This window comes from Aquila chrysaetos, chromosome 8, assembly GCF_900496995.4.
Source record: "Aquila chrysaetos chrysaetos chromosome 8, bAquChr1.4, whole genome shotgun sequence".
In the NCBI taxonomy this organism is placed as follows: Eukaryota; Metazoa; Chordata; class Aves; order Accipitriformes; family Accipitridae; genus Aquila; species Aquila chrysaetos.
This window is the reverse complement of record NC_044011.1, coordinates 30,477,242-30,504,912: the sequence shown is the minus strand read 5'-3', so window position 1 is coordinate 30,504,912 and position 27,671 is coordinate 30,477,242. Positions and strand designations below refer to the sequence as shown.

The window sequence follows — 27,671 nt, the reverse complement described above, 5'->3', positions numbered from 1 at the left end:
TGGTAAATGGTGAGTAGAGACAGGCATCGGGCTGTGATAAAGGTGCTCCCGGTTCCCGGGGCCAGTGCTATCACCTCTGACATTCCCTATGCTGCTGCTTCCTCCCCCAGGAGCAACACTTGAGATCAGCGTCATTTCTGCACTGGTTTTGCAAGCGGTGCAACCACAGTTATGAGGTCTGCTGTCAGCAGGGGTTGAGAGAGCACCAGGCGGGATTTAGCCACTGTTGCATATACAGTTCAGAACAATTTTCTGCTCCTTTGATAGTTCTTGATGTGTTTTATTCAGTTCCAGTCTAATCAAGTTAAATGTTTTAGCACATTGTCTTTCTTCAGACTTTTTACAGAAGGCAAGTGTAATCTTTCTTTGAAAGAAAAAAATAATTCCCCTTTCATCTTTCTAGGGAGATCACTTTATTCATGTGTAGTGACCTGGCTCAACATTTGATAACTAGTGTGTCACTGAAAGTTCCTCATTACGGTCCCAGCTTGCAGACCACCTGGAGTGCTTCATTATTAATGTGAACTTCAGGTTAAATTTTCAGATCTGTGCAGGTGCATTTGCACTATTCATTGCAAGCTGGTGACACATGGCTCATGAAGGGACAAGAGTACGTGAGGCTGAAGGCATATGGAGCACTTATTGTTTTGACACCAGTCATATGTGGAGTGTAAGGACTGAGGCTTGAGCTCTGTGTTGTTCATAATTTAACTTTTGCTTTCCTTGGCAATCATTCTTTGATATATAGGCACTTAATCTCAGCACCTGGAGAAAAGAAGTAGAGAAGTCAGAGAGGGGAGGATAAAGGGGAAGCCACACTCTGGTTAAAGCCAGTAACATGGAAAAAGCTTAGTTCTTATTCTAGACATGAATGTGTCTTCGGATGTAGATGATAGTTACATGGCAACCAGACACTGCAGAGCCCTCCAGATTGCTACTGGTTGTAGTGCAGGATGTAAGTAATCCTGTTGATGCAGCTAGGATGCTGTTCAGATGATGAGTTTAGGAAGAATCTTGCCTCTCCTTGATGGAAGCTTAATTTTGACAGTTTTTTGCTGTAGTTGCTTAAACCACCTAAACTCCACCAGCTAGCCATCTTTGCCTCCCGAAATCAAATAAGTGACCTACTGAATTAAATCTCTGATCTTAACTTGTTTGGTTTATAGTCTAAATAAATAAAAAGGCAAAAGATAACAGAGTCTAATGTTGCATACAGATCAATGGAGCTCTGTACAGTTGCAGGGTTATTCATTGTTTTCCCTGAGGTTTTTTTTGTGGGTTATTTTTCTTTTTTAAGGGGGAATTTCTTTGGGGACCTCTCTCTTTTTTTGTTCTGTTTTAGAAGAAATATGGAAATAGCAGAAGTGGGAGGAGATGTGGATTCATTGGAGCAATGGAGCTAGAAGGACAAAAGGAGATGGGCTGAAAAGGAAGGGGAAAAGAATAGTTGCAAGTGTGTGAAAGGGATTGGGAAGAACGGGAAATCTGAGTGTGGGATTGAGAGCACTGGGAAATGTGGGCAGGAATAAATTGGACAGGGGAAGAAAATTCCTGAAACATGTTGTTGTTTTCTTTAAAGATGCTAGCCTTATTACAATAAGATAGCATCCACTTTACTCATTGAGGACCAGGTCTTGACATACTGTATCTGTTTAAAACAAGTAATAAAATACATTAATGCTTTTTTAATGAAGAGCTAAAGCACCAAAAGGTATAATTCCTCAATAGCTTAGTATTTTAAACAAACATGTCTCTCAAATGCTGAAGGATTAAGGGTTTTAAAATCTTATACAATTGTATATAATTTGTGTAGTGGAAATCTTCCTAGTCATTTTACTCTTATTTAAACTGAATACATGCTGATTGTTTTTTCTTTGCACATGTGAAGAACAGTGCCCTGATTTTCTAACAGGTTATCATAGCACCTACTTCAGTTGAGTTGAAAATAGCATATGGTCTGAAAATGGAAATGTGAATTGCCTCTGGGATAAAATTTGGTTTTAGTGACTAAGCTGGTCATGATAGTCTGCTTTGAGTTGAAAAGCTGATAGAAAATCAACATATCTGATGACACTGTAACTACCACAGACTAGAATTTCATAGAAATAACCATTTTTGAAAATTACAATTTTATTCAGAAACCTAATCCATATAGTAGCTCTGTCCAGTTATATCTGAAAACATCAAAGTTGACAAATCAAACGAAGGGTTTTTTAAATTAATGTTTCTGGTTCTGGCCAGTAGCACTAGAATTTGAAATCTCTTTCTGATACAACCCAGCTCCTGAAAATTTTTTTCATTAAAAAAAAAAAAATTAAAAAAAGAAGTAAATTAGATCTGTGGGCACAGATTTTCTAAATTTGCTGTTGACACAGTGATTTTGCCTTTTGGAGCTGTTTTTAAATATGTGGATATACCTATCTTGTAGCATTTTAAAGTGCTAAATTGCCATTTAAAAGATGAAAGAAGTCTGGAAATTTATTGAATAGTTTAAAATGAATTAAATATACTAATTAAAGTTATTTATATCTATTATAATTTTTCATCTACACCTCAAATATTTATGGGAAGACATCCAAGGATTTGTATGGTATATTTAAAATGTGTCTGGTGAATGTCCCACATGAAGTAAATTATTTTTATTGCATTTTGGAAAAGTACATATTTAATAGTGAAATGCTTTGCTTATGTACTTATATAACTCCAGTGTATAATATGGGTCCAAAGGTCTTTAATTTATTATAAAGATAGGACTTTAATGACAAAATAATGGCTCTGATATATCAGTAACTTTGGGATTAGATATTAGAAAGGTATCATATCTTTCAGCTCTTCCTTTTGTGATGTTACATTGCTGCCCCAGACATTTTTTACTGCAGGAGCAATCAACATAAATGAAAACTAGAAAGCATTTATGTTAAGACAAGAAGCAGTGTTACTTTCAATAAGGTGACTTCAGAAAACTGTCACACAGATATTTCACTGGAGACATTCTGGTTTGACCTCTACCTTACCATTCCTTCTCTTCTTTTTTTTTTTTTTTTTTTTTAAATCATTAAGCAGAGGAGAAGGGGTTTGTAAAAACCCTCAAGAAAACTGACAGTTCCTTGTAGAATGTAGCTCTTTCTAATTTCCATATATTTTCCTGTAGGAGAATGGCTCTCTAACAGCACATTAGCCTTCAACCTTGGCAAATGTAGAAGTAAATCTGCAGTATTATGATTGAAATGTTATACCTGCTTATTCTAAAACTGACATGATAGGTGACAAATGACAGAGGCATTACTGGGTCAGGTGAAGCCTTTGTCATAATCCCTTTTCCCCTAACTTTTAGCTGGTGCAGCAAAGAGAATCCTGTTTCAAGGATTATTAACACCACCTGCTACAAAATTCCTTTGGGAAGGACCAGAGTGCTTTGGATTTGAACGCTGACTTTGAAACATGCAGGAAAATGGCACAATTTCTGCAGATACTGTAATGACTACTTTGGTTTTGTTATAAGCCAGTCTTTCCACTGTGAAAATATATTATTAAGGATATAAATGCTGTTTCTCCCATTGCAATGTAAAAATGAATTTTAAATGAATGCCTTAAATACTTGAGTTTCACAGGATTTAGACATGCAGTCTGCTGCAATGAATTGTGCAGCAAGGTTTAACTGATCTCTGGGTTGAGGGCTTGCCCCTTAGTTTTGGGTAGAACAAACAGAAAGCTCTAACTCCATTACACAAGATTTTTTTACCTATCTTTCTTCTCCAGCACCGTTTCATGTTTTTGTAAGTTTTACCTCATGTCTGGTTCATCCATAAGGCAGACTCTTCCCTCAGGACAGCCTGTGGAAAAATTATTTCTCCCTTTGGTGAACTATTTCTGTCCTACTTCTCTTCTCTAACTACTATACAATTGCTAGGAAGGAATACAATGCCTCCCTGGCTGGCTACGTGGTATGTGGCTTATCCTCTGCAACGGCGGCATGCTGGAGAGCGGAACCTGACAAGAAGCTCGAGCACCAAGTTTGACCCCAGTTCATCTCCCCTTCTGAAGTTGGCTTTTGGACTTTTTCAAAAGCCAGATGAGGGAAAGGTGTGCTTCCTTTTAATTGAAGAGCGGCATTGATACGGTCTGTTTCCTGCTGGAACTGCCTGAAGCAGAACAGGCAGAGCAGAGGAACAGGAGAAGCCCTGAGCTCTTTTCATCTCAATCTCTGATTGCAGATCCCCCTGGAACCAGGTGGTGAATCTGTCCCTTTGTATTTTTGAGTGAAGTGAGTGCTGATTGATCTGTCAAGTGATTACATGCTCAGATGAGATACTGGAATGTATAGTTTGATTTGTATTCAGTACCACAGCAATGCCTAGGAGTAGCTTCATATAGTACAATGAAGGTTGTAGTCATTGTAGGAGAATGAGTACATAGAAATCACCTTTCTGAATGTCTTTTGGAACCTGATTCAGCATCGTATCTTTTAGTTTGTTTTCTTTTGCGGGAATTTTTTGACCTTGCACTTGCAAAAATGGAATGCTGCAGTTTAAATGTTGGACAGAAGGACCTGTTTCTCAATAAACAATATCAAAGTGCACTGAAGTTAATTGCCTTTTGAGGGTTTATCTGTCCGTTCTAAACTCAGATGCCATAATATGTACCTAAGCCATGAGGAGTTTTCAACTCATCAAGCTGAGCTTTAAACAAATACTTTGGTTGGTTGGCACATTTGTACTATGGAAGGTGTTGCTCCTGTGAATATGAATCCTAGAAGATCTTCTTTCTACATAAATGCTTTCTCTGTCAAAATAAATCCCCTCAAGACCCCACTACCCATAGTTTGTTCTTGGCGGGCCATTTTGTGTTGCCATCCCCTGTCTGCCCCTTTACTTGTCACAATCTATTATTTAGAGAGTCAAACTTATACTGTTGTGGAATCTGTAAGCTCCTTTAAGACGAGGCTGCTTTCCAGAATTTTAAGCTTTGAAACCTAAAAAAAGATGGCATTTTGCACCATTTTTAGGCAATACCTAGGTGCTGTTTACTACTGTTACTGGTTACTAATGTATGTCTGTTTCTTGAAAAGTAGTTTTCAATATTTGAGGCACAACATACTTTGAGTCATTTTTTTCCTCTTAAAGCAGAAGAGGATTTTTGTATAAGAGAATCTTAAGAAGCAATCGTTATGATGTGAAGTGAATATATTAAGTTGTGATTTTTGAGCTAATCTTGGAGTCTATTTTAGAAATTAAGAAGTGCAGGCTATTTAAAACAATTCTTATATAGTAGTTGCATTTACTAAACAGTGGTTCTTCGCTTTGGTGAAAGCAGGGAGTGGGAATGGGGTTTTTGTTGGTATTGTACATTAATCATACATGTTCACATGAAGTGACTCTCTGATTAAGGACATTGCTTTTCCAGAACAGAAATAATAGTTTTGTAAGTTTTATTGCCATCAAGCCTCTAGTGAAATCAAGTCATTTTAGGAATACTAGAACTAATAAAAGCTTGAGTTCCTTTGAAGTTGCGGCTTTGAGTTCACTGTGAGCTCAACCAAACCTCTTTGCCTTGGAGTTTGGGCATCTGAAATGTGAGAAATAATTACTAGTTGTTATTTGTTTGGCAGACTGGATATTACCAGATTGAAACTTCTGGGTCTGTAAATAGAGCAAAGAATGCATGATCTTAAGCTGAGAAAAATGGGGATTGATAAACAAAAGGCAACACAGATACTAAATATGAGCTTGAGTTTGTTCCCTGTATTCGTAGAAACATCAATGAAGAGGGGGGTTGAACTGGTGTAAATTAAAAACATGACTGCTAAGCTGTAGTGAGTCTAAATGTCTCAATTGTCTGCAAGTCACTTGGTGGTAGTGGTCTTAGGCTTAGGTAATCCCTTGATACTGGCTTTCTTCATGTTAGGGGCATGTGCATGTATCTGTCTATCTAAATGTGTTTGTGTGTGTCTGTATATATATATAATAAATACAGATATAAAGATACAAATTTAGCAGATTTCAGTTCAGTTTTCACGCTGTCACTTTTTTGACAACTGTAATAGTTGTAAAGGGATGTTGCTGTATTTACAGTCCTGGATTAAAGATGGGTTACCACAAAGATGTTACACGTGCTTTATAAAACATTTGAGAACTGTTGGTTAAAACTATCTAAAATGGCTAACTTCTGGGACTTGCAAGAAGCAAAAAACACAATTCAATAAAAAACTTGAGAGTGTTTTGAGGTGATGGATAGACACTAAAATGATTGACAAGCCACTCAGCATGGGCCTGATCTTTTGAAGTCTCAGAGCAATATAGCTTTTGGGATGGGACTGTTTTGCTTGTTCATTCCATCTGTAGAAGCCAAGTTCTGGGTTTCTCTGAGAGGTCAAAAGACCACTTTAAACCCCTCTCAGGGCAAAATTACATTGGTGTCATCAGTGGGTTATCTTCTCAGTGCTGACGTGGAACTTACCTAGAAAGCAGAATCCTGTTCTATTCTACTTGCGTTTCATAACAATCTCTCACAGTACCTCTTGAAATACCAATGGTGGTATAAAACACTGAGATTCTTTCCAGATGGCTGTGGTGGTGTCCATACGTCAGTGTACATTATTTAGGAAGCAAGGATAATTCATAGATGAATACTAGAAAATACTGAAGGATATATTGTTGCTCTGATTTCCTCAAGACAGAGCAAAGGAGGATAGTGTGTCTTCTGTCTCCTACTCCATGGATAGTGCAGGGAAAAAGGGAAATGTTTGCATGGTCTGAGAGGAAATGGGATTCTTATTGGAAGAAAGACATGAATAAGATGAAAGGGAGTATGTGTGGTACTTGAATGTTATCTGGGTTGCTGCTGGATCATGGAATGAAACGGAGGCCTTTTGGGAGGAAGTTGTGAGGCAATACAGCCTTTCTGGGCACAAGATCATTGTCTTGTGTCTGGAATGATCTCTGCAAATATATTTTAGGAAGTAATTTTTAAACTTCTTTTAAACATCACTGACATGTTGAAGCAATCAATGTTTTCATTTGGTTTTGTTGACAAACTGTGTGTTTAAGAGTATGTTGTTGCAGTGAAGGCAAGCCTGTAGCTCAAACTTGCAACTGGCTGAAATGTGGTATGTGTTAAGAGTCTATAGCTCTCTAATGACATTCACAAACAATAGCAGGCATGGGTGTAAGTAAACCAAAACCAGTCTCTGCTGATCAGTTCCTTTGTGTGTAAAATTTCTCTCTGCATTGGCTGTGTGCTAAAAAGATAACTTTCTTTGTATAGTATAGTAAATTTCTTTTAACAAATACAGTGTATTAAGAGGATGGCAGACATATCTTCATTGCCAGCCTGGAATGTGCAGTTTTTAAAATGGCAATAAATGTCTTTTCACTTGCAAAAATAAAAATATCCTTTGAAACATAGGTGGGGAACATAATTTATTCCTTTACTCCATACAGGTATTTTGATGACCAAATCAGATGCAGAATTTCTGTGTTTTGTTTTTCATTAGAGTTGTGCGTCTATTCCTTCACCTCAGTGTATAATACTTCATGATACATATGACAATCTGTGTTGGAGTAATTTATTTTAAATCTTAAAAGGTAAAGAGAGTACTAATGCTCACCCAAGTTTCTCTGGCACATACATGTATCTATTCCATAAGTGCTGTAAATAACAAAGAACAAGTCATTCTCCATTTTATTAATGTACCTCAGCTTTATTATTTGAAGTTCCTGTCTCGTATATGTAATAAGTGAAAAGGAAATGAGACTTCAGAGTAGATAATGTAAACACACACTATTTCTGTGGTTTAACTGGAACAAAATGAATGCTTTGTTTTGTAAAAACCTAATTATTGCTATACCTTCTGTATATTCAGACTCTAACTCTGGCCAAGCTTGTAGTGCCTCCATTATTTCAGGCATCAGGTTTTATATAATATAATATCTCATATTGTAAACACAAGACTGTTTAATTCTCTGCTGACTTTTGGTCATCAAAAAAAGGGTTTTCACCTTAGTCCCTTGATGTTTGTTAACTTGGCTATAGGAACAATTTAATTCTTGGTACTTCATATTTCTTTGTGAAAGTGTGTTCTCATTACATGTGCTGCATGTAGGTAAAATAAACTGTGAATTGGGAATAAACTAATTTAAAAATAAAACAAAAAATTGCAAATCAGTGCACAGGCCTCCCCAGTTGTAACCTTGTCTCTAATTCTTAGCTCTTTTGTCCCAGATTATTTTCCCATCCTTCCAACGAGGAGTTCTACCAAGTTCTTGTTTCTTTCTAGCTTCCCTCCCCTGCCCCCAAGCTGTTGTGATTCAGTCCTTAGATTAAATAGTGCAGACATGTTCTTGAAAGTATTGAATTTTCTTGGCTGAATCTTCTTTTTTTTTTTTTTTTTAAAACTTGGAAGTGTAATATTTTAAATCTGGTGAAGTTATGAACAAAACCCTGGATCTTTTTTTCTTCGTACTGATGCATTTCATCCTTCTTTGTGTTACAAGTTCCAAAACTGAGAAGAGATTTGTATCTCTGTTCTATATATCTTGTCTTCGAATACTTCTTTACTGTCAGTTTTGACTGCTAACTGTCTGTTTATATTATCATACAAAACTGTGATTCCAAAATGATAACTGTTGCATGTTTTTATCCCTCTTCCTTTGGGCAGTTCTGTGGGTTGAGGGTTAGTAACTAAAGAGCCTGTTCACTCAACCAAATGCCTATCAGCCTCACTTTTATTTTCAGTTCTTGCATTTTATTTTGAAAAACAGAAGAAATATTCTGTTTGGTTTCAAATCTACTAAAATAGCCTAGACATAATGAGTGAGTAGCATATTTAGATTAGCTTCATAATCCTAACAGAAGGAAGTATTTGTGATGTGTTTTATGTGTGTCATCTTTAGATGATGGACCACTTTGCAGGAATTGCCTTTGGTCTCTTAGTGGCAGTTAAGAAGCTTTCTCTGCCCTTGCCAAATGTATAAACTAGGGCAAAGTAAATAAAATACTTGTCATTTTAGAAATTTCACCTACACTGTCAAAGTTTATGTAGACTTTTTTTTTTTTTTTAATTAAATATGGAATTAGTGCTATGCTTTCTAATTCATGTCTTCACTTCGGAATGATAAATAGTATATCTAGATCTGGAGTGCTGTGTCCAGTTCTGGGCTCCCCAGTACAAGAGAGATATGGAGCTTAATTGGGTTTTGAAGGTTTTCCTGTAGTCTGGAATATCTAAGAACCTCCACATATTTAAGTAGCATCAGAGAGCAGGAAATGATGGACTGCATGACTTCTTGAGGTCTGTTCTTAATTTCTATGAATTTTGTCTGCAGAAATACCTCCTTATTTACATCAGCATATCAAGAGTGACTTTCTTTTTGGGTAGACAACCCACAGTTTCTGAGGAATCCTTCACTTATTTCAATTTATCTAATTGGGCATCCAAGCATAGGAAGTGTCAGATTATATAATGGAGCTTTATTGCTGCTGGATAAGGATAGAAATTAAGAGATTGCCAGATTTGCATTAACCATTTAAAGTGTAGCTTTCTCAGAATGCTTTGTCTGGAACATCCCTAGAGCCATCCACATCTTCAGCATGCTTTTCCAGTGAAATAGAATGAAATGCCTAGAGGCCTACCAAATCTGCATTAATAGAATACCAGCTAGCTAATTTTTCTGTATAAAATGTATAAAGTTAAGGTAGAAAGCATGTTGATAAACAGCGTAGGCATGTGAGACCACAAACACATAACCTTATTCTATTCAGCAGTATGTAGGACCAGAGAAGTATTTCGAGACTCTTTTCTTAAGCTGTCCACTACATATAATGGAAGTGGCTGATGTCTCAGTCATCATTCTAAGTATATGTATAATTAACAGTTTTAGTTTCTATCTAAGTACATATACATTCTCTGTGGAGTTGAAACAGTTTTATTTCAATGAATATTAGAAACATTTTGCATAGTCCTCTGGAAAGTATGAACTGCTAATATGTGCATAATAGTAAAAGACCTTCTGATAATAGACTATAACTGTGCTAATAACTTTACTGTCAGTTAACAGATAATCACTTGTATGCAAAATTCTTCTGGGAGGTTCTTTAATGTAAACAGTTGCCTTTAAATAAGACAGAAATTACAGTTGCTAGCCATAATATGCTAGGTTTGTTACATTGTAACAATTTTTAATTTGCATTTGGAAACAGGCTCTTGTTATGGCTGGAACAGCTGAAGTCAAGCCCATTTAAACACTGCCCTGAAAAGCCTTTTTCTTTGGTTGTGCCAACAACAGGTTGATGTGTTCCAAAGCTGACGAACTAGTAGCAGATTTAGGTGCTACAGAAACATTTTTCTTACGCATGAAAATTGATCTGCCAAAGATATACTTACGTCAAAAAGCCAAAGGCTTGAAAATGTCTGTGTTTCGCTTTGTATCTGCCATAATATTCTTCCTTCCCTCTCTTCCTTTTTATCTTTTGTTTTCCTGTTTTCTTTATGATTGTTAGGCTTAAATTTTAGTAAGTATAAGCATTGTCTTCACTGTATTTACTAGAAGTTTCAGGTATCTGTTGTGAGCTTTGTCAACCTTTAAATCAAAGAGTAAGGGCTCATTAACAGCTGAGCAGTGTCTTGCAGCTTTCATTGAATATTTGACTTAAGAGAGATTTGGTCATAAAATACTACTAAGTAGCGTTTTAAACAATCTGAATGAATGTTGTTTTTCTCAGAATCAAATTTAAGTCCTCTGTTATCTGGATTATTACCTTGCCACCTTTCCATACTGTTATCTCTGAGAAATGGAATAGAAAAAATTGAGTTTTCTAATTAAAAAAAGAGAAAGCATAGTGTATCTAGAGGACTTGAATGTTCTGTATCCATCACAACAATTTGCATACTGCAAAAAAATCCTTTTTCTCTGGGAATATCGCTTTTAAAGATGACTGATTTCTAGGATGGCCTGTCTAAAGAGATCAAAAATTATGCAGTCTCTAAATATTGATCCTTTGTGTACAAATATGTGTGCTTTTTCTACTACATTGTCAGGAAGACTTGAATGATTGTGTGTAGTATTAGATCATTGTGTACAAAGAAGAGACATTAGCTTCTTAGTTATCGAGAATTACATAAGTCAGTCTGTGTGCTTAGTGTGGAGTGTGCCCCACAAAAATTCAGAGTTGGTATACTCTGTCTTTGGCTCTGTTGTGCTGTTTCATAAATATATTTTTTTTAATGTTATAATGCTATTCTCTGTAATAGGGTTTTCATTTGCTTTATATGAATTGAACGTGTTTCCACAAGTAAATTCGCCCAAGCAAGTATTTTTATAGCTCATACAATGGTGTTACAAACTTCGGTCCTAAATTAGAAGTATGTTTTTTAAAGTATAAAGTTAGTTCAAATGTCCATGAGCTTTTGTTCCTATTAATAACAGTGATACATCCATTTCAAATCTAGACTGAGGCAACTAGTTTGTTTTAGCCTCTGTAAGGTGCTTAAGCCTTTCAAAAATTTGGAACTCAATGAGCTAGAAGATGCAGTGTTTCGTTACTTAAGTCCTGAGCCATGCAGATTGCAACCTCAGTTTTCAGGTCTGAAAGCTTTCTGCCAGAGGCACATTTAAAAGGTAACTGTAGCAGACTAGAGAATTCTAATTTCAAATAAAATAGTATGATAGTTTATGCTGTTATTCACTCACAGTGTCAAATGTCATTAATCTTTATGTCAGTTTTAGAGGTTTAAGAAGAGCTGAACACCCAATTACAAAGTACAAGGTACTTAATGCAACTGTTTAAGGATGGGTGATGGTGGGTGGGTGGGTGGGTGGGTGAGTGAAAGGGATGCTTGCGCAGATCCTTTCACTAGTGATGAATTATACGCAAGTACAAAATTAGTATTTAAACAAGTGATAATTCTTCTACTACTTCAGGTCTTAATGCATAAAAATATTCATCATTTGAGAGCTAAAAAAAATCCAGTTACAAATTTTCTATATGACTAAGTATTCTAGATCTCTTGTATCATATAGGCTGTTTTATTAAAGTTGATCTGTAAAGTGCAAAACACCTTATCCTTCCCTGAAATGGAAGAATTGCAGAAACCTAAAATAGTCAGGAGAGGGTTAGAGACTGATGGACTTAATATCTGAGGAAAGTATGCAAACATCATCATGAGATCAAAATGAAAGGGCAAATAAAAAGAGCTCTAGGTCAGCTTTTAAAATGTAATATTCTTTGGCTAAGATCCCACTACTTCATGCTTCGATTTAATCTGTCAGGGCAAAAGGGCAAAGGTCCGCATGATTGCTGGGGAGGGTACAAGATGCATGACAGAGCAATTTGCTGAGTTTCTCTGGATGGGTGTAGACAAAGCTTACATGTCTTTGCTCTTTGTCTCTCTGACAGTAGCCTTTAACATAGTCCTTATTGTTCACTTTTTGGGTCACTGAAAGGCATTTATAACGTATTTGTGGTGCAGAAAACACATGAATCTGTTTTCTAATTTGTCTTAATTGCTTGTCTCACTAAATGGTTAATTCAGATTTGTATGTGCTCAGCAGTTTAGAAAAAAGGTGTTTGTTCATATATGAAATCTCTGTAATTGCCAAAAGTCATTAGAAGTGTTGGTGGATGATCAGCATTAGACCACCTAAATGCCTTTATTCTCACTTCTCCTACTTTACATTTAAAAGTGCTAGATGATTATTTTATAATTTGTAGAACTTTACTGAAGTTGTGCTCAGTCCTTTTTCTCCTTGGGGAAATATTTGGTCATTTGAGATTGTATTTCTTGATTTCCTTTGGTGATGGCATGTGTGTGTTAACCCTTTGTTGTGCTGTTAAAATCCTGTGCAGTCAAATTGGCCTTCAAGTTACAAAACAGTATGTGTCTCTCTTCAGGTCAATCAACTTGGTAGTAAATAGAGGAAATTACGGGAGCATAGACGCATGTCTAAAAAGTTTCTTATTTGATCAGAACACAGTTACTTCTAAGTCATGAGCATTCGAAAGACAGTCATCTTTTACTGTTCTGTGCATTACTACTAATATGCATACCTTCTAAAGAAAATAGAAAACTGCTGGCTTTTCAGGTCTGTAGATTGAGGCATTCATCCTGCAATTGAATATTCCCAAATAGAAGGACTTTCCAACCAGATGCAATGGTCTGTTTCAGAAATTTGTCATAGATTTGGAATCAAAGTACATGCAAAATACCTTCTTGGTTTAAAGAGTTGAATGCCTTTGTACAGTTTACAGGAATAGGTTCATGTGTCTTGCTTCATTTAATTCAACTTTATTCTTTTATTACAGAAAGAGAGAAAATGTCTTGCAAACATAAGTTTACCATTAGCAGAACTAATGCAATGTTTTTTATACATCTTGCGTATGGTAGTACTGTTCAGTAAGTCACCTGTAGTAGCAACAAATGTCTTAGATCAAGGTTAATTTTGTTAAAGAATGGCAAGACTGCTGGTAGCCATGAAAGCAGAGAGGAAAAGATTTGACAATGTATTTGGGCAGTTACCTAAAAGCAGTCTGCTTCAATCTCTGTTCGGATTCATTCTCGTTGCATTTTTGAGCAAAAGAAGAAAATGACTAATGGGACTACAGTAGGTCATTTTACGGTCCAGTTTTGTGTCATCATATTAAATAATGAGTGCTAGGTATTTAAAGGTAATGATTAAATGCCTCATGACATTCTAGATCTGATTAGTGATTACCGACAGCTAATGTAGTCATACATACAGGACATGAGTTTGTCAATATTTCGGACTTTGGGGGAAAAAAGCATAATTTGTTGCTCATACTTCGTAGTCATCTTAGAATCATCCTCTTTTTTTTTTTTCTCCTTCTTTTAATAACTGCCTGTTAGTGTTTCGGTTGCTTTGTTTGCAGAGAAAAAAATACATTACACAGCCCATAATGCTTTGGACTACTGACCTGTGCCTGGATTGATGTCCAGGCATAGAAGATGACTTTAGCAAAGGTCAGCACCTGGGCAATGGAAACTACATAGTTAGTGAGTGGACCCAGCTCTGAGGCTTAACATAAGAATCCTGACATTAATATTTACTGGTGCCAACCAGAGTTTTGAACAATTTGAGCTGAGTAATGCTTCCCTTATCAGTTGCCTAATTTTGGCTTGTATTTTTGGGAGTTATTATTTTACCAGTTTGCCAGACATGATGGTGTCTTCATAGCTCTGAACATTTAAGACAAATAACAATTACTAAAGAATGTTAACTTGCTGGTTTTTGAAGTAGCAGTTACTAGCCATAATTTTTGTGAGCACGTCATCTAAATTCAGCCCTCTGTTACATATGTGCCTTTCCCAGCAGTATCATCAGCTAACCTGTGTCTGTACAGACACTCCTGCCTCGATGCCCATGAGAAGGTGGGCATGAAGAACCTTTCCTGTTGTATCATTTCTCTGTTTTACACTGACTGAACATATTTCTGTTTCCAGACATTAGCATGCCAATGTTAGGGGTGGATTCGATAGGCCAGCTCGAATGCATCTATGCCAATGCACGCAGCATGGGCAATAAACAGGAGGAGCTGGAAGCCATCGTGCAGCAGGATAGATATGACTTAGTCGCCATCACAGAAACATAGTGGGATGACTCCCATGACTGGAGTGCTGCAATGGATGGCTATAAGCTCTTCAGAAGGGATAGGCAAGGTAGAAGAGGTGGTGGGGTGGCTTTCTATGTTAGGGAGTGTTTGGACTGTACAGAGCTACACGATTGTGATGACAAGGTGGAGTGCTTATGGGTAAGGATGAGAGGGAAGGCCAACAAGGCAAATATTGTGCTGGGAGTCTGTTATAGACCGCCCAGCCAGGTTGAAGAGACAGATGAATCGTTCTACAAGCGGCTGGCAGTAGTCTCAGAATCATGTGCCCTTGTTCTCATGGGGAACTTCAACTTTCCAGACATCTGCTGGAAATAAAACACAGCAGAGAGCAAACAGTCTAGGAGGTTCCTGGAGTGTGTGGAAGATAACTTCCTGACACAGCTGGTAAGTGAGCCAACCAGGGGAGGGGCCTTGCTAGCTCTACTGTTTACAGACAGGGAAGGACTGGTGGGAGGTGTGATGGTTGGAGGCTGTCTTGGGCTTAGCGACCATGAAATGATAGAATTCTCAATTCTTGGTGAGGCAAGGAAGGGGGTCAGCAAAACCACCACTATGGACTTCTGGAGGGCAAACTTTGGCCTCTTCGAGGCACTGGTTGAGAGAGTCCCTTGGGAGACGGTCCTGAAGGGCAAAGGGGTCCAGGAGGGATGGACATTCTTTGAGAAGGAAATCTTAATGGCTCAGGACCAGGCTATTCCCATGTGCCACAAGTCGAACTGCCGAGGAAAACGACCGGCCTGGCTCAACAGGAAGCTTTTGCTAGGAGTCAAGAAAAAAAGGAGAGTTTATCATCTCTGGAAGAAAGGGTGGGCAACTTGGGAGGAGTACAGGGTTCTTGTTAGGTCATACAGAGAGGAAATTAGAAAGGCGAAAGCTCAGCTAGAACTAAATCTGGCCACTGTCGTAAGGGACAACAAAAAATGTTTTTACAAATATGTTAACAGTAAAAAGAATCCTAAGGAGAATATCTATCCCTTAATGGATACAGAAGGGAACGTTGCCACCAGAGATGAGGAAAAGGCCGAGGTACTTAATGCCTTCTTTGCCTCAGTCTTTAATAGGGAGACCAGTTATCCTCAGGGTGCTCTGCCCCCTGAGCTGGAAGGTAAGGATGAAGAGCAGAACATACCCCCATTAATCCAGGAGGAGATAGTTAGAGACCTACTACACCATCTGGACACTCACAAATCTATGGGACCTGATGGGATCCATCCAAGAGTACTGAGGGAACTGGCGGAGGTCCTTGCCAAGCCACTCTCCATCATCTATCGGCAATCCTGGTCAACGGGGGAGGTCCCAGAGGACTGGAAGCTTGCCAGTGTGACTCCCATTTACAAGAAGGGTCGGAGGGAGGATCTGGGGAACTACAGGCCTGTCAGCCTGACCTGGGTACCGGGGAAGATTATGGAACGGTTTGTCTTGAGAGCACTCACATGGCATGTCCAGGATAAGAAGGGGATCAGGCCCAGTCAGCATGGGTTTACGAAAGGCAGGTCCTGCTTGACCAACCTGATCTCCTTCTATGACTAGGTGACCCGCCTAGTGGATGAGGGAAAGGCTGTGGATGTTATCTGCCTTGACTTCAGCAAGGCCTTTGACACTGTCTCTCATGGCATACTCCTTGAGAAACTGGCGTCTCATGGCTTGGACAAGTGTACTCTTTGCTGGGTGAAAAACTGGCTGGATGGATGAGCCCAGAGGGTTGTGGTGAATGGGGTGAAATCCAGTTGGTGGCGGGTCACAAGTGGTGTTCCCCAGGGCTCGGTGTTGGGGCTGGTTCTGTTTAATATCTTTATCAATGATCTGGATGAGGGAATCGAGTGCACTCTCAGCAAGTTTGTAGATGACACCAAGTTGGGAGGCAGGGTTGATCTGCTTGAGGGTAGGAAGGCTCTACTGAGAGATCTGGACAGGCTGGATTGATGGGCCGAGGCCAATCGTATGAGGTTCAACAAGGCCAAGTGCCGGGTCCTGCACTTGGGTCACAGCAACCCCATGCAGCGCTACAGGCTTGGGGAAGAGTGGCTGGAAAGCTGCCCAGCAGAGAAAGACCTGGGGGTGCTGGTTGACAGCCGGCTGAATATGAGCCAGGAGTGTGCCCAGGTGGCCAAGGTGGCCAACGGCATCCTGGCCTGCATCAGAAACAGTGTGGCCAGCAGGAGCAGGGAGGTGATTGTTCCCCTGTACTCAAGGCCGCACCTCGAGTGCTGTGTTCAGTTTTGGGCCCCTCACTCCAGGAAAGACATTGAGGTGCTGGAGCGTGTTCAGTGAAGGGCAACCAAGTTGGTGAGGGGCCTGGAGCACAAGTCTTATGAGGAGCGGCTGAGGGAGCTGGGGCTGTTTAGCCTGGAGAAAAGGAGGCTGAGGGGAGACCTCATCGCTCTCTGTAACTGCCTGAAGGGGGGTTGTAGTGAGGTGGGTGCTGGTCTCTTCTGTCAGGTGGCTGGAGATAGGACAAGAGGAAATGGCCTCAAGTTGAGGCAAGGGAGATTTAGGTTGGATATTAGGAAAAATTTCTTTACTGAGAGGGTTGTCAGACATGGGAATAGGCTGCCCAGGGAAGTGGTTGAGTCACCATCCCTGGAGGTATTCAAAAAGCGTGTATACAAGGTACTCCAGAAATGGTTTAGTGGGCATGGATGATGGTTGGACTCAATGATCTTGAAGGTTTTTTCCAACCTAAATGATTCTATGATTCTGTGAAATGTCCCAGCTTAGCACAGATAGCTCCTTAAAAGAAATGCAAAGAACTTATTTCAAAATCATTTGTTTGCAGAAATCACAGGGACAGTGTTTATGTTTAGATCCTTTAAATAAATGGAAATTAAGTAATTTTATTTTTTTTCTTCTAGTATTCTGTGCTGCATCTTAGGATAAATCACTATCCAAGATTTTAACTAGCTTTCTTGTTTGTTATGTCTTTACTATTTTTCTATTATTTTTGGCATGCCTTCCTTTGCTGATGCTTATGTTGGCATTTATTCTGATCAGTTTAAATGAAGGTCTTAACCCTGGCTCTATCCTTTTAGATGTCATTGCTTATGAAAGAATAGGAATGGCAATTGTATCTAACCATGCAATGCATTTAGGTAGTTTGTATTTAATGTCTGTTGTAAAAATGTATTTCTTTTCTGAGGTAAATGAACCATGTACATTATGTAAGAAATCCATGTTCCTACCTTCAGTCGTTCAATGAAAAATTATCTCTTTAGGTAGTGCTTGTGCTGTACCAAGAAGTGTAAAGCTTTCAATTGTTGGTGTGTTCTGACATTGTACAAGGAAGATTGTTCTGTTGCTTGTGCTTCTGCTTGTATGTATCCCATGATATGATTTCAAGGTGGTGGGTTTTTATTTTTATTTTTAATGAAGAATAAGTGATGCTGAGGTGTTCTATTTCATTCTTTCTGGGTCCAGTTTGGTAAGTTATTGGATTCCTGTGACTGTTACTAATATGGCATTAGGTGAGGGCATTCAGCACTTCAAAGATCTGATTCCTTTGCTGTTCTCTGTGTCCGTTTTCATTTAGAAAGTTATTTTCATATCTTTTTCTTGAGAAACAAATTCTTTCATAGACATTCTGTGCCCCAATTCCTCGCGCAGGAAAAGAGGAAATCTTGGAAGACGTTGCTGCTGGTGGGTTAAACAGTGGATTCTCTTTTGAACATTGTGCTTCTACCTGAGGTGTCTCTTATGTGGGAAGCCAGGGGAATAGATTTGATTATTTTTGAAAATACACTTCCTCCCTGCCCCTTGTTATTCTTAATGTTAGGTAAACTTGCATGTTTGTGTTTGACAAGATTATAGTATGTGACTTGCTTCTAGCGTTACAAATGTTTTTGATTTGAGTGGTATTTTCATTTGCAATTAGATCCTAAGTGTGATGGTAAATGAGGATCTGTTTTAAAATTATGACATGTGGAATCAAATGATGACATGAAGATCTCATCTTTCATTTGAAAAGTTACTGCTTCTTATGCCAGAGTGTGGCTTTCTCAAAATGGGCTGTAACAGGGAACTTTATCCTACCATCTATAGCATGGTCCGTCTCTGCATGGGCTTTACCAATTTCCAGCAAATCCTGAGAATATGAACCCTGAATAGACAAAATACAAAAATTGTCTTATTTTTTTTAAAGACCAAAATACGTAAGCTAATTCAAAAACCCTTGAATGCTTTTACTGTAAGCACTGCGAGTTGAAAGTCCTCTTCAGAACTGGCTGCTTTGATTTTGGCTGCTGCCTCTTTCCATGTTCAGTTCAGGGAAAATCAGAGAATTTCCACATAGATTTTGTCTCGGGTGACTCCTACTTGAATGGGAATCTCCTTGTATGTCAGTGACTCATCAGCTTTCCTGGAATACCGCACTTGAACCTCTTCCTGCATTGCGCCATTCCTGATTTTAAATCCTTCTGCCTGTCCCTCATTTGTGGCTACATGTTGGGGGATTTCTACTGGCAAAGCTAACATTAAACTTGCCTATAGATGTTTTCAGTGGAATGTAGATACAACCCGACTTCACTTAATTCCCACTTCTTCCTGCATTTAAAGGCTTTTTTTAATTGTTGACTGAAGTATAAACAGTGTGGGGGATTGTTCTCTTTCCCTTTTACATTTGTGATTAAAGAAAAAAGAATAACACTTAATTCAAGATATTAGTTTTCTTTCACTGGTTTTGTGAGATATGCTTCAGGAAGACAGTTGTTCCTATACAACCTGTTTTGTTGACTGCAGAATATAATGTGCCAGAGGAAGAGGGAGAGTATGTATTTGTTGGGGGCACACTGTGCATTTGGTATAAACCAAAAATTTTTTAGGTGCTTGATGTTTGGCAAATGCATTGATTTGCCTGTCATTTGAAGAAAGGTTTAAGAGGAACAATAAAGCCAAACTTGGTTTGTATTTTCTAAGTGAACATACTCATTTTGATAAAAGCAGATCCTTCATGTACCTAGCCTACATAAAGTATGTGTAAACTATCTGGATTAAATCAGTAAAAGCCAAGGATAATTTCTGCAGTCTTACGTATCTGAAAGAGTTGGCATTCACTTAGCCAGGCCAGTCTGTAAGCATTTCTGCGGGAGTAAAACCTGGCATTGCAAAGTATCCAAATTAAACATAAAGTTAGCTAATGTAAGGAACGTTTAAATATACGTTCCAGTTTATGTGCTTGCTAATATTACATCTGTTTTCCAACTTGCATTGGATTTTTTTTCAGCTGAAGATGAAAAAAATTGGCTAGACTTGGTTTTAACGGTTGTTAGTATCGGACTTTTTTTGTTTTGCGGACAGAGTGAGAAGACAGAAGAATAAGGAGGCTGGAGGGGAAGTTATGTTCTTGAGAGTAATACCTGATAACTCTGTAATCTTTTTGGTTATATCCCTTTGCAACTGTGGGTTTTGACAGTCTATTATTGGCTTATTTTATGGTTTTGAGCTGAACAGAACCCTCCCTGTACTCTTGTAAATAAATCTGAGAGCTCCTAAAGAAAATAAAAATCTATGTACCAAAAACATTTATAACAACTTGACTTTTGACAGTGATGGATATCTGTCTCCAGTAAAACATTTACTGTTGGCTGATTTGGTTTAGTTAATCATTGATTTGCCACACAAAAAATAATGACAAATTATGTAAACTAATCTGAAAACTCGAATTTGTTATGCCAGGCATTTACTTTTCAACTTGCAACCCATTCTCCATCATTTTACATTTTTATAGCAATAATTGAACTTGAAAAGTAAGTGGGAACTGATGTACCAAGCCTGCTAGTAGTATGATTTATGTTATCCATGAATCAGGCTTCTACCTGACACTAGAGAAGTGGCATAGCATGTTTCAGATGATTAAACCCAATCTACTGTTAAGGCTTGAATTGAATGTTGTGCCATTTTAGAATAGTGTGCACTCAGAATATTGCTTGAAAATGTGGGAAAAACTGAATGATATGAAAGGAAAAGAAACAGAACACACTCATGTAATTAGTATCCCCAAGGAAAGGAACCAAAGCTATGCAAGATAATTAAAATGGCTTGTGATAAACACAACTTTTAAACTAGTTGGTTGTGGATGCACCATTTTGATTTCTTGTGACGGTTGTATTCTGGGAGTCTCATTTGAGAGGTCAAACTGAATCCCAGGAGCTTAGCAAGCTCAGACAAATAAAAGCCATGTTACAAAACAGAAAATAATGCATGGAGGATAGAGGAAAAGGACAGAAAAATACATTTGGAAAGGTCAGAGATATTCTTACAAGTACTGGTGGCCAGTTTTCTACTGATTTGTATATTTTCTGTTTTAAGAGTGTTTGATTTATTGTGTTGTGGAAATAATACCAATTTTATAATAATCTATTCTAAAGATTAATTATTAAAGCCCATTATTAAGGGCGGTATATTCTTAACCTTATCTTTAATTTACGAAGGTCATAAATATATCCAAACAAGGCCAAGACCACTATCTAGAAAGCAGATGTGAGAGCCAAGAGCTTTGGATCTCTTCCAAGTGGTTATTCTGGGCTGTGGACCAGCTCTACATCTAATAGTAAGAAGTGGTTTTCTGGGACCCGTTCAGAGTAGAGTGGCCACCTGATCCTGAGCTACAGAGAGGAGCTTCCTCAGCCTGCCACGGGCGAGCTGCAAGTCTCACAGCCCTTGCTCTAACCCAAAAGAGTTGCTCTCCTTGCTCTCATCTGTGCAAAAAATGGCCTTTTTTTGGTGGGTTGGGTTTTTTTTTTATTTATTTCTCCCATTATTGTCTGTGAAATATGCCATACCCAAATAGTGTTTAAAAAACTTGTGTGGAAAAACCTGGTGACTGTCATTTTCTGCGAATGTTTTGAACAATGCTAAAACAATTTGGAAAAACCTTTTAACATACAAATTAATTTGCAATTTTAATACTTTCTCATATAGGAAGCAAAGGCTTTGTTTGATAGATTAAAAGATTTTATCTCCAGGTAGTCCACATTTCTCTAAAGCAGAAATTGTAGTCAGTGATACAAGGTACAAGGAAGTCTCTGCTGTGTTTCCCAGCTGTGAGTTAGAATGAAAAACATTTTCATGTGTTCTTTTAATTTTAACTTGATTCCTATCTAAGAGTTTGTTCTTGCACTTTTAAACCATTTCCTTCCTGTTATCAGTAGATGCTCCCTAATTAAAAGCTTTTAAAATGTAACATAAATTAAGTATAGAGGAAGGAGGCAAGAGTAAACAAATGTTTATAACTAGCTTGCTATCTGTCTGGGGCATAGCTGGTTTGGATGGATGGATGGATAAAGCTTAAAAAACAACCAAGCTGTAGAAGTTGAGAAAAAATTTGGAGAAAGCTGGAATACTACCTGAGACAAAAAGCCTTGTATGATTCAGGAATTGGAAATATGGACTTGATCATTAATGATTTATTACTTGCCTTTCTGTCTTAAGGATATTAGGATGACTGAATCTAGATATATCAAAATATTATTTGATTTTTTTCTGTTGTTTAAGTGGTATAAAGTGGCAGCCTTCTGACTGAGAATGGTAACTAGCCTTCTTTTTGTTATCAGGATGGAGACTTCACTGTGTAGTGAGTTATTGCTTCAGACCTAGCTCCTCTTCTGCTCTATAGCACTGAAAGTATGCTGAAGGAGGGGTGAAACATAATAAAGTACAACTCAGCGACAGTAATTCTGAAGCAATTGACACAAATTATTGCTGTACTACTATTGTAGATAGTACTGCAGCAGGCTGGAATTGCTTTTGGGTGCCTTTTAAGTTTCTCCCCTCTTCTCTGCAGTTGGGCAGAACATCAGCTCAAGACCCCAAGGGCCATGTTAATCACAGCATCACTTTGCAAATTTATTTCCACTTTTTTTTGGTAGTATTAATGTCAGCAATGTATTTTAATTTCTTCATTGCAGATAGTGGTGATTCTGCCAAAAATAGTTACATTGGAATTTCTTACGGCCAGCTACATGATGATTTTGCATATTTATTTTTTCTGATTTTTTTCTTACCAAATATATGAAATGGATTAGCTAGTGGTCCTTGAAGAATAAATCTGTCTTGTTGGACAGTGGCAAATATAAACTTCTTCTCACTATCCAATATATGTGCAAAAGGGAATAACCAGTAATGAGAGAAGTACCTGGCAAGGATGCAAAAAAATGTGCTAATTAATTTTGATGGGAAAATTAGATTTTAATTTATTTAATGTCTTCATCTGATACATTCAAGACATTTACTATTAGTAATGATAGGGAAAATCAAGAGCAGCTGCACATTCTGAGGAACCATCTATTGGAAACTGAGCTGAGATCACTAAATATTTAGCTCTTCATATTATTTGAATGAGCAGCATCAGCATTTCTCTCTATTTTTCAGGGCTTTTTCCATTCCAGTATTTCAGAAGTTTGGGTGGGATGAGAACTTGACAAATGCTAATAACCATTTATTAAATAAGACCTGTACTCTCAACTGTGCCATGACATTAATGGTAGTAATATTTAGCATTGCTAAAGGAATTTTCATCATTGTATCTTAAAGGGCTGTGCACAAACAGATTGGAAATGTTATTCCCACTTCACAGATAAGAAAAACTAAGCAAAATGATTTTGGTATGTTTTTAATGGCGAGATGTTTGAGGAGCTAGGCTTAGATTCATCACTTCTCTTATTTCCCATCTGTTCCTCTAGCAGCTGCACGTACAGGGATTTTTCTGTTTCCCCCAGTTGTGGTAGAAGAACAGAGATTAATGGATTGAAAAAAATGCAGCACTCAGGCACACGTATTTGGTAACACAGGAGTAGGCTATTGGGTGTGGATGGGTAGTCGGCAGAAAGCTGCATGGGACCAGTTAGAGCAGAGATAATGCAGAAGGAGAAGACGGAGCAGGACTCTTTGCATGCTGCTTTGCTCTGTGTGATGTGGGTTTAGGAAAGAAGAACATCACTGAGATGAAACAGGCTCAGAAGAGAGATTGAGTTGGCAGGAGCCTGTAAAACCAGTTGCATGTGAAGCTTTCAGACGCTGGATAAGTTCCTGGTCTCCCCATTCCCACCATTTTCTATTCTAGCCTATCTGATCTGCAGCTGTGTGTTCAACACACTCCCTTTCATCCATCCTCTCTCAAGTGCTCTTTTTTAGTCTAATACGAACTTTATTGCTATTTTCCTTTACTCTTTTTCTGTCTTTTTCTATTTCCTTATTTTCTTTTCATTCAGTTTGGCCTTCTGATTATGCCCTTTCTTACGTCATCTTTGTTGTTTTACTGTCCTCATAATTTCCTTGCAAAGCCCCCTTCCAGCTGTAGCGAAGGAACATGCATAGCTCACTCAATATTTACTGACCATCATATTCCCTCTGCTTTTATGGTGTATTAGCAAATCCTTGTCTGTTTTGTCAGCTCCCGGGAACCGGGATTGACTACGGTCTATCGAACATTTAGCAAAGGGAGCTATTGTTTCAAAAAAGGTTTTATCCATCAGTATGTATTTGCGTATTCATAACTCTCTATCTCACAAGCACTTGAAAAATTCAATCCTGTGCAGTGCCAAGCCATTCCTCCAAAGGCTCAAAGCTCTGTCAGCTCTCCCTGACTTGAGGGCAGGCAGCGGGTTAGACTTGCCCCCATCAGATCTCTTCACTGCGATGATTTTTTTCAGTAAGCTTAAAGTCAAATCAGTATAGGATGTTTGAAAAATCTCAACCATAAAGTTTGAAATGTATTTTTTAGTAGTTCAGGTTCCCAAAGATGATCTTGGTCTCATGTCTACACACTGAGTCTTTAAAAATGTGTGTGAGTGTGTGGGTATACCTGTAGGTAGTCCTGACTTGAACCTCTTTTGTCTATTCATTACATAAACAAAATATTTTTTAAAAATACTTCTGGTGCATTCTAAGTTATTATTTGAAGAATTAATAATGGAAAAATATTCTAAATATAATGTTTTATAAAGCATATAGTGGCTTTAAAATAAGCTTATTTCAGCATGTAATTTAATAATAATACAATGTTAATATAGGATATAAGTAAAGAACATAGGGGCAGAATTGCCTGACCTTGATTTTTTAACTGTATCGCTTGCATGGATGCATTATTCATTTGCTATGGTGAAAATGAAAAAAGAACCTGGAATTGTTTTTATAGCCAAAGGAAAATATGTGAGCAGTAATAAGAAGACTGGCCATGTCAAAATCTGGAATCATTCGTCAAATTTGCTTTGAAAATTAAGCTTTTAACACCAAGCAACTGGCTCTCTCAAATATCTTGTTTCAAGGAAAATACAGCAAGCAATAAATTGCAGTATCAAATGGCCACTGTAACTAAATCTTGTTCTTCCTTCAGTGGCCTCAGGACAATTGGTCTAAAGTCTTCTTTAAAGAAAAAGGCTATAATTACTGCTGCAATTGTTTGCTTTACCTCAGATGTAGAAAACATGCTTCCTCCTTCTTTGTCCTTTTTATGGCTATTTTAGCTTCATCTTTCAGTGTATAACTGTTTATGTCTTAGTAGATTCTCTGTAAGGTTTAAAGACTACATGTGACTAAAATGTAAATCGACAGCTTTTTTGATAAATTGAACATAATCAAAATGTATTAATACTATAAAAAACAAATTTTATGTTTTGTTTTCAATGTACGGAAATTGCAATTTTTACATAATAAGTGAACTGCTGATTATAGTTTTAATGATATTAAAAAGCACACACTAATTAAAAATATTAAAAATCCTGTGAAATTTGGTTTCACTGGAAATTAATACTCAACATTGCAGGACTGAGGGTCTTGGCAGATCTAAGCAAAGCTGTTTCTGCACAGTTGCTGATATTTATAATCTACAATAGAGAAGAGACTGTTTTATGAATGTTGAGAAAAGATCAACACTAACACCTAACAGATGGGTTATATCAGGAGAACATTTGCTAACAATACTTGATCTTAAAGACCTGCTGATACCTTGTGGAAAAGATTACAAAAATGGTTCAGAATAGATTAAATAAAAAGGCTTCTAATGACACAGATTTCACAACTGTATTCATTGTTTTAATGGACTAATTAAACAGATCTCATTTTCTGAATTAGTTGTTTCACATGTCAGTTTATTTGATCCTGGGTTCTTCTGTGGGAGTATAGATTTTGACTTCAGTGTTATGATCTCAAGTAGACTTCTGCTGTATATTGGATTTTTTAAAATGCATATTCAGAAACTTTTGAGACAAATCATTAGATTTACATATTTAATTAAGTGAGTTTAAACAGGAAGCATACTGTGAAAAGGTCACTTCATTTGTGCTGAAACTTTCTGGCATTTCAAGATGGTATAGCTCTGTAAGAGAGGAAACCAGGCTTAAACAGTTCAGAACTGGAGATGAAAAGGAATTCAAAGGCAGAGAGGTGGAAGTTCATTGTCTGTAAAATATTTATTTTGCTACAGTGCATGAAAGTAATGGATTTTGGGGGGCATTGAATCATTCATATTCTCTTTAAAGGGAAACATTCTTCTTGCTGTAATATGAATTATTTTAAAAATACATTTATTGAAATTTACTGTTAGCACAGGGCATCTCTCACTACCTTAGGTACTTCTGCGGTTCCCATCCCAGACAAATGGAAGCATGTTAGTGCCTTGGGTGTGTTAATCTTTTTTGCGCTGGGAACTGAAGGACAAGGCCAATGATAGTTTAAGATGAGGGGACTTAAACTCATTACTAAACAATGGTCCTACCTACTTATGCAATACTAAATAGAAAAAGGTTAAAATGTTTGCAGTAGTGTTTATTTTTATAAGTAAAGCTAGATACTTATAAACAGCTTGATCCTTTGCATACAATCATCTTCTTATAGCTTGTAAATTTGCTCCCTTATTTGTTCAAAAATAAATATTCATCGCTGGATGTTTGCCAAGCTTATTCATTTTTCATGTTTTTCAAGTAAAATGGCTTTCTAGTTCACAAGAATAAGACTAGAATCATTCCTTTCCTTAAATAGCTCTAGCACTCCTGAGTTTTACAGTACAAACTTGATATTTGGATACAGGATGAGCATTTCCTGCCTTCTGAGAGTATTTTATTACTTGGACAAGTTTTAAACAATAGTTGAATTTTCAGACTTCTTGGCATTTTAGAAATATATTCAGTAAAGAGTGCATCCATGTGGAACATTGTCTGCTTCAGAGATGAAAGAGACTTTCTAGGCAACTATGTTTCCATGCGGTTCACAAATGCAAATAATAGTGCTATTTCATTAGTATGAAAATAAGCTGAGGAACATTATTAAGCACACAGATAATTCCATGTCAAATGTCATGACTCCTACCAGGATATTTTTATAAATTGGTTTCCATGGCAGGTCTTGAGAAGCATCGGAGCAAAAAGTGAACTGAAAAGTAAACAAGAAGTGGCCTCATGCTGAACAGCAAGAATTACAACTTTGAGTAGGTAGAGCATCAACCATTCTTTGTACTGAGTCAGGCAGATGTACTGGGGGAAAAGCAGCCACCCATGTAGTATAATACAATGGATCGAATTAAGGCTATACTGGCATTTTCTAACTCTCAAGTGGTTCTCCATACAACAATTATCTTAAAACATAATTTTTATGTAAAAGATAAACATTTTCTTATGTAGCTAGTGATATCTCTTATCAAACTGTGTGCTGAGGAGATCCATAGTTGAAAGTGTGTGGAATAATTTGCTGTTATTACACATCTTCAGCTGCTCTCCCCCTGTTCTTAACCTCAGTCCTTTTTCTCTGCTTGCACTCTATATGTGTTTGTCCTTATAAACCATGTCTGTGAATGTCCTCTTACTCTCCAAGTGCTTCAAGTTAACGGTTTACGAATGTTTTCATAGTGTGGACCACGTTTTAGCTGTACTCTAGGTTGTGGATTCTGTGCATTCCACTTCTGATTTTATATACAGCCTTTCTGCTTTATCAATACTTGAGCAGTTGCTCAGAAGGAAAATAAATATTTCAGGAGTATTTTGTGCCTCTTAATGCAGTTCAACAGTTGAGGAGGACCCATTGCTATCAGATAATAGCAAGCTTATCTAGAAACTTCTTTGCTA

General features: G+C 37.6%; 1 protein-coding gene across 3 annotated transcripts in view; it reads left to right on the top strand.

Annotated features, from left to right (window-relative positions):
* Positions 1-27,671, top strand: part of MACROD2 (mono-ADP ribosylhydrolase 2) — a 905,745-nt gene that overhangs the window by 211,706 nt on the left and 666,368 nt on the right. The window lies entirely within an intron of this gene.